The sequence below is a fragment of the Pseudophryne corroboree genome, chromosome 12, assembly GCF_028390025.1.
Source record: "Pseudophryne corroboree isolate aPseCor3 chromosome 12, aPseCor3.hap2, whole genome shotgun sequence".
Lineage (NCBI taxonomy): Eukaryota > Metazoa > Chordata > Amphibia > Anura > Myobatrachidae > Pseudophryne > Pseudophryne corroboree.
The window spans coordinates 133,768,971-133,776,926 of record NC_086455.1 but is presented as its reverse complement, the minus strand read 5'-3'; the positions used below and the strand labels follow the sequence as shown (position 1 = coordinate 133,776,926).

General features: G+C 42.8%; 1 pseudogene; it reads left to right on the top strand.

Annotated features, from left to right (window-relative positions):
• Positions 1–1,590: 1,590 nt before the first annotated feature.
• Positions 1,591–1,709, top strand: LOC134981672 (5S ribosomal RNA; annotated as a pseudogene).
• The last annotated feature ends 6,247 nt before the right edge of the window (positions 1,710–7,956 follow it).

Below are 7,956 nucleotides of genomic sequence, written 5' to 3'. Positions count from 1 at the left end.
GGGGTGGGCTCGGAATTCTTAGCCTTTTCCTTGCAGCCCCAGTTGCGGGAGAATGTGAAGGAGGAGCTGTTGACGGGTCACGTTCCGCTTGACTTGACAAGTGTCTCACCAGCAGGTCTTTGCACCTCTGCAGACTTGTGTCTGCCGGAAAGAGAGATACAACGTAGGTTTTTATTCATTTATATATTTGCAGTGACAAATATATTATCTCTCATCACCATATCCAAACTGAGCTTTGCAGTTTTTTGGCTATTATTATTTACAAACTATAGTTATAAAATAATATTACTAATTGGTTGTGTTTTAAAATCCCTCTGTTTCTTTTATTTTTTCATATGAACCATGGCTTCTCCGGCTAATCAACAATTGATTCAGTGTAATCTGCAATTTATCCGGAGGATTAGAATCATATGATCCCAGCAGCGAATTAATAGGACACACACACGCCCGTTTGATTGGATGATCCTGATGAATTTGCTCTTTAAAACACAGCTGGGATCCTGACCACAACAGGAAGTGATCAAGCCCGGTGGACGGGTGAAACGCGTCTTCCGACATCACCCTTTCTTCTTTTTCGGCTGACCGGAGTCACGGACGTTCACACCCGCCTGTGCCATGCGCTTCTTCTAACCTCCCCGTCTCTGAACTGCTGGAAGCAGCGGACGGCTTCCAGCACCCGCCGGACGCTCACACCTGCCTGTGCTATGTGCCTCTTTTGACCGCCCTGGCATTTGAACTGCTGGAAGCAGCGGACGGCTTCCCGTACCTGCCGGGGTTACTACCAGGCCGGCGGCGCACATGTACTCTATAACGTACCGAGACACCAGGGGTTTCAGAAAGCCAGCGGCACCCATACAAATAAGATGGTCTACAGGACAATATAAGGGGTACTCCACCCCTTAACCCAGCGCGGGTAATATCAGTCCTTTTCTCTTTTTTCACCTTCACACATTTGTTTATATGGTGTAAATTGGCAGTCAGTGGCTCGCACTGGCTATACAGTGGATCTCACCTATTTGTATGAACAATTCCTTATTCTTTTTGTTTGCATGAGGTATATTCTCAGCATTCCAGGCAATAAGCTATTTTTCTAGCATTTTCAGCCACATTAATATCAGTTACATGCAGTGTTCTTTATATCCCAATGTTCCAGTCATTGTACAAGTATTATGATATTGGCAGTGATTTAATCAAAACCCCAATAGACCTGTTCTAGTCAGCATACACTACTATAATTTGGTTACAGTTGCCTTGTCATTTGTTTCTGCTTCCTTTCATTTACATCCCTAAGTTGGATACTTTATATACTCTGCTGGTTACATTGGTATCTTTTTCAAAAATTTGGTCTTTTGTCCTATTTGAGACATCCTATACTTAGACAACATTTGATTATATTCTAGCCAGCATCATCCTTATTTCTTTCTTTTCTTTATTTCATGGACTCTCACCATTGATTCAGGGCAACGTCCCTGTCTAACATTGGCAGCAGATCCATCTGATTTCTCCTATCTCTAACATCTGTCCTGAATAACTATGTGAATTCGTGAACTCTCATCAGTGATTCCAGAGCTTCCAATCATTGCTTATTCCCTCTACTATCATACCACACTGGAAACGCCCGAAGCCGTCTGATCTCGGAAGCTAATCAGTGTTGGGCTGGGTCAGTACTCAAGCGGGTGACCATTGAGGAATACTCAGTGTAGTAGAGCTCATTGGTTCAGCGCATACAGTGTCTAACACTGACAGAAGATTCACACTGCCATCTGATTTTCCACCCTTATACCACCTATCAGAATAACCAGCATTCAGATTACATCATTATTTGTAATAACAATATCACGTATATTAATAACTAATATCATTTGTATCAATTATATTCTGACAGGGAACATAAAATTGTGTTTTGTTTATTAGTAGAACGTACTGCTTATAATCTCATTAATTTATAATTATTCAGAATCTCTTCCGTCAGCCGGAAATCAGTTCGTATCTTGTATCAGCACTTTGTGCTACTTGTATATATTATTATCCTTTTGACCATTATTCTCTTTACGAACCACTCATTATCTTAATTTTGTTGCATTAATAAATTTGAATTTTAATCTATTTTGACTAATTACTAATTATTTAAAGTTAAGAGTGCGCCCACAAAAGAGTCTTCTTTTCTCTTTACTGTCTCATGTTCTCATACTGACTCAGGGTGCACCACCAAGCAATAATAGAATTAGAAAACATTGTTTTCTAGCAATTATTTGATTTTGGTTTCAGAATATCACTAAATTATACTTACTATTTAACCTGTGCGGTATTCCCTCCCTTTCTTGGAAAGAGAGATACAACGTAGGTTTTAAATGTAGGATCGAGCACAGTGGCCAAAATGTAGTGCTCTGATTTCAACAGATTGACCACCCGTGAATCCTGGTTAAGCGAATTAAGGGCTCGATCCACAAGTCCCACATGCCTAGCGGAAACGCTCCGTTTTAGCTCCTCCTTCAATCTCTCCAGCTTTTTCTGCAAAAGTCTGATGAGGGGAATGACCTGACTCAGGCTGGCAGTGTCTGAACTGACTTCACGTGTGGCAAGTTCAAAGGGTTGCAGAACCTTGCACAACGTTGAAATCATTCTCCACTGCGCTTGAGTCAGGTTAATTCCCCCTCCTTTGCCTATATCGTAGGTAGCTGTATAGGCTTGAATGGCCTTTTGCTGCTCCTCCATCCTCTGAAGCATATAGAGGGTTGAATTCCACCTCGTTACCACCTCTTGCTTCAGATGATGGGTGGGCAGGTTCAGGAGTGTTTGCTGGTGCTCCAGTCTTCGGCACGCGGTGGCTGAATGCCGAAAGTGGTCTGCAATTCTTTGGGCCACCGATAGCATCTCTTGCATGCCCCTGTCGTTTTTTAAAAAATTCTGCACCACCAAATTCAATGTATGTGCAAAACATGGGACGTGCTGGAATTTGCCCACATGTAATGCACGCACAATATTGGTGGCGTTGTCCGATGTCACAAATCCCAAGGAGAGTCCAATTCTAGTAAGCCATTCTGCGATGATGTTCCTCAGTTTCCGTAAGAGGTTGTCAGCTGTGTGCCTCTTATGAAAAGCGGTGATACAAAGTGTAGCCTGCCTAGGAACGAGTTGGCGTTTGCGAGATGCTGCTACTGGTGCCGCCGCTGCTGTTCTTGCTGCAGGAGGCAAAACATCTACCCAGTGGGCTGTCACAGTTATATAGTCCTGAGTCTGCCCTGCTCCACTTGTCCACATGTCCGTGGTTAAGTGGACATTGGGTACAACTGCATTTTTTTAGGACACTGGTGAGTCTTTTTCTGACGTCTGTGTACATTCTCGGTATTGCCTGCCTAGAGAAATGGAACGTAGATGGTATTTGGTACCGGGGACACAGTACCTTAAACAATTATCTAATTCCCTGTGAATTAACGGTGTATACCGGACACACGTTTAACACCACCGCAGCTGCCAAGACCCGAGTTATCCGCTTTGCAGCAGGATGACTGCTGTGATATTTCATCTTCCTCGCAAAGGACTGTTGGACAGTCAATTGCTTACTGGAAGTAGTACAAGTGGTCTTCCGACTTCCCCTCTGGGATGAAGATCGACTCCCAGCAGCAACAACAGCAGCGCCAGCAGCAGTAGGCGTTACACTCAAGGATGCATCGGAGGAATCCCAGTCAGGAGAGAACTCGTCAGACTTGCCAGTGACATGGCCTGCAGGACTATTGTTTTTCATGTCTAATGAGGAAATTGACACTGAGGGAGTTGGTGGTGTGGTTTGCAGGAGCTTGGTTACAAGAGGAAGGGATTTAGTTGTCAGTGGACTGCTTCTGCTGTCACCCAAAGTTTTTAAACTTGTCAATGACTTCTGATGAATGCGCTCCAGGTGACGTATAAGGGAGGATGTTCCTAGGTGGTTAACGTCCTTACCCCTACTTATTACAGCTTGACAAAGGCAACACATGGCTTGACACCTGTTGTCCGCATTTCTGTTAAAATAATTCCACACCGAAGAGGTGATTTTTTTTGTAATTTGACCAGGCATGTCAATGGCCATATTCGTCCCACGGACAACAGGTATCTCCCCGGGTGCCTGACATAAACAAACCACCTCACCATCAGAATCCTCCTTGTCAATTTCCTCCTCAGCGCCAGCAACACCCATATCCTCATCCTGGTGTACGTCAACAGTGACATCTTCAATTTGACTATCAGGAACTGGACTGCGGGTGCTCCTTCAAGCACTTGCAGGGGGCGTGTAAATGGTGGAAGGCGCCACCTCTTCCCGTCCAGTGTTGCGAAGGTCAGGCATCGCAACCGACACAATTGGACTCTCCTTGGGGATTTGTGATTTAGAAGAACGTACAGTGCTTTGCTGTGCTTTTGCCAGCTTAAGTCTTTTCATTTTTCTAGCTGGAAGATGAGTGCTTCCATCCTCATGTGAAGCTGAACCACTAGCCATGAACATAGGACAGGGCCTCAGCCGTTCCTTGCCACTCCGTGTCGTAAATGGCATATTGGCAAGTTTACGCTTCTCATCAGACGCTTTTAATTTTGATTTTTGGGTCATTTTACTGAACTTTTGTTTTTTGGATTTTACATGCTCTCTACTATGACATTGGGCATCGGCCTTGGCAGACGATGTTGATGGCATTTCATCGTCTCGGCCATGACTAGTGGCAGCAGCTTCAGCACGAGGTGGAAGTGGATCTTGATCTTTCCCTATTTTACCCTCCGCATTTTTGTTCTCCATCTTTTAATGTGTGGAATTATATGCCAGTAATATATCAATAGCAATGGCCTACTGTACCGTACTGCTATATATATATATATATATATATATATATATATACTGGTGGTCAGCAATATTCTGCACTGTCCTCCTACTATATACTGCGCACAACTACAATGCAGCACAGATATGGATAGTATACTTGACGACACAGAGGTAGAGCATTGGACTACTGTACCGTACTGCTATATATATATATATATATATATATATATACTGGTGGTCAGCAAAATTCTGCACTGTCCTCCTACTATATACTGCGCACAACTACAATGCAGCACAGATATGGATAGTATACTTGATGACACAGAGGTAGAGCAATGGACTACTGTACCGTACTGCTATATATATACTGATGGTCAGCAAAATTCTGCACTGTCCTCCTACTATATACTGCACACAACTACAATGCAGCACAGATATGGATAGTATACTTGACGACACAGAGGTAGAGCAATGGACTACTGTACCATACTGCTATATATATATACTGGTGGTCAGCAAAATTCTGCACTGTCCTCCTACTATATACTGCGCACAACTACAATGCAGCACAGATATGGATAGTATACTTGACGACACAGAGGTAGAGCAATGGACTACTGTACCGTACTGCTATATATATACTGGTGGTCAGCAAAATTCTGCACTGTCCTCCTACTATATACTGCGCACAACTACAATGCAGCACAGATATGGATAGTATACTTGACGACACAGAGGTAGAGCAATGGACTACTGTACCGTACTGATATATATATACTGGTGGTCAACAAAATTCTGCACTATCCTCCTGCTATATACTGCGCACAACTACAATGCAGCACCGATATGGATAGTATACTTGACGACACAGAGGTAGAGCAATGGACTACTGTACCGTACTGCTATATATATACTGGTGGTCAGCAAAATTCTGCACTGTCCTCCTACTATATACTGCGCACAACTACAATGCAGCACAGATATGGATAGTATACTTGACGACACAGAGGTAGAGCAATGGACAACTGTACCTTACTGCTATATATATACTGGTGGTCAGCAAACTTCTGCACTGTCCTCCTACTATATACTGCGCAAAACTACAATGCAGCACAGATATGGATAGTATACTTGACGACACAGAGGTAGAGCACTGGACTACTGTACCGTACTGCTATATATATACTGGTGGTCAGCAAAATTCTGCACTGTCCTCCTACTATATACTGCGCACAACTACAATGCAGCACCGATATGGATAGTATAATTGACGACACAGAGGTAGAGCAATGGACTACTGTACCGTACTGCTATATATATACTGGTGGTCAGAAAATTCTGCACTGTCCTCCTACTATATACTGCGCACAACTACAATGCAGCACAGATATGGAGCGTTTTCAGGCAGAGAACGTAGATATTTGCAGCACACTGAGCACAGATATTTGCTGCACACTGAGCACAGATATTTGCAGCACCCTGGACACAGAAATTGAGAGAACGCAGCCACGTCCTCTCGCTATCATCTCCAATGCATGAGTGAAAATGGCGGCGATGCGCGGCTCTTAATATATGCAATACGAATCTCGCGAGAATACAACAGCGGGATGATGACATTCGGGCGCATTCGTGTTAACTGAGCAAGGCGGGAAGATCCGAGGCTGCCTCGGAACCGTGTAAAATAGGTGAAGTTCGGTGGAGTTCGGATCTCGAGGAACCGAACCCGCTCATCTCTAATAAAAATAAACCTAAAGATTTTCAAAACCGCCTATTAGTAAATATCCCCCATGGGCTTCGTGAATGGACTCCAGAATCCGAAATGTGATTTTTACAAACGAATATTTAAACATTGAAATAAATAACAATATCCGGTACACAACTACTATGCTATTACTAATACATCCGATCAGACTGAGTCGCTGTTAAAACTAGAGCTGTAATGTTTTCATGTTGAACCATATTAAAATGAACCCATGGAATGGATAACATGCCAAAATATTAGTACTTTGAACTTTTTTGTATCTTCATTATTAACTTTAAAATACGGCACAATAGACACCCGTTTCACTGATAAGAAAGAGTCAGCATTGTGTTACCGTAATGTGATTTAATCACAGCAATTAACATATACAGCAGATTCTACAAAGTGAATGAATAGCAGTAGATTGAAGGTAACAGTGTGCACTGCACAGGACAGGTTACGGGAAGATGTAGCGATTTTTCTTGATTGCTATCATTTCTTGGCTCAGAGTTGCCGCAATAGGAAAATTTTAAGATTGCAAAAGTGTGATACATTGCAGTGGTGATTAGTCAGATTCACAGACCTTACAGCTGTAATTCACATGTAATTCTCCGAGAGCTCTCCTTTGTGATTAGGAGTAAATTGTAGGAACAGTTCAGTTGTAGAACTGCTTCAATTTGCCTTCAGACAATGATGGTGGTAAATGAAGCAGTATTTTCTAAAGCCTCCCTCTTAGCTGCATGAAGCAGATGTTGCACAATCTCCCCCCATCCCTTATTTCAGGCAAATTTTGTCCATTACTTATCAGGGCTATTACAGCCTAACAGGACCTTTCTGCCATTAAATGAGGATAGTGGTATCCTCTAGCAACTAGGTAATATCTTAGTCTGTACAGCAAACAGAGGTTCTGCATGTGGGAACAAAATCACCAGTTTGGTGTGTTAGATGACCCAGGAAGAAATAATATGTGGTAGAGGGGAATCTCATTAAAGTAAACATAGACAAATCGTTTTCATGCAGGGAGCTCCATGAATCCGTAAAACTGACATGTCACATTCAGACGGTGCTGAGGGGCAGCAGGCTGATTAGAACTCAATAAGCACCACATTATCTCAGCTCATCTCTATAGATATGTGCAAAAGGGTACACAAATAAATGCATAAATAAAAAATAAGAATAAAAATTTAAAATATATATATATAATGCAGAAGACCCGGCACTCCTCGCGCTCCCCAGCGTGACACTATTGTGCTCCCGTGCCCTCACCTCCTAGGACCTCGATCCCATAAACAGCAATGGAAATAAGTGCGGCACTGGGAGTCTTGGAAATGCAGGTGAAAAAAACGTGTCTTTATTGCATCAACGTTTCGGGGATGCAGCCCCTTCGTCAGGATAACCCCAAAGTGTACAATTAGGTGTTTAAATACCA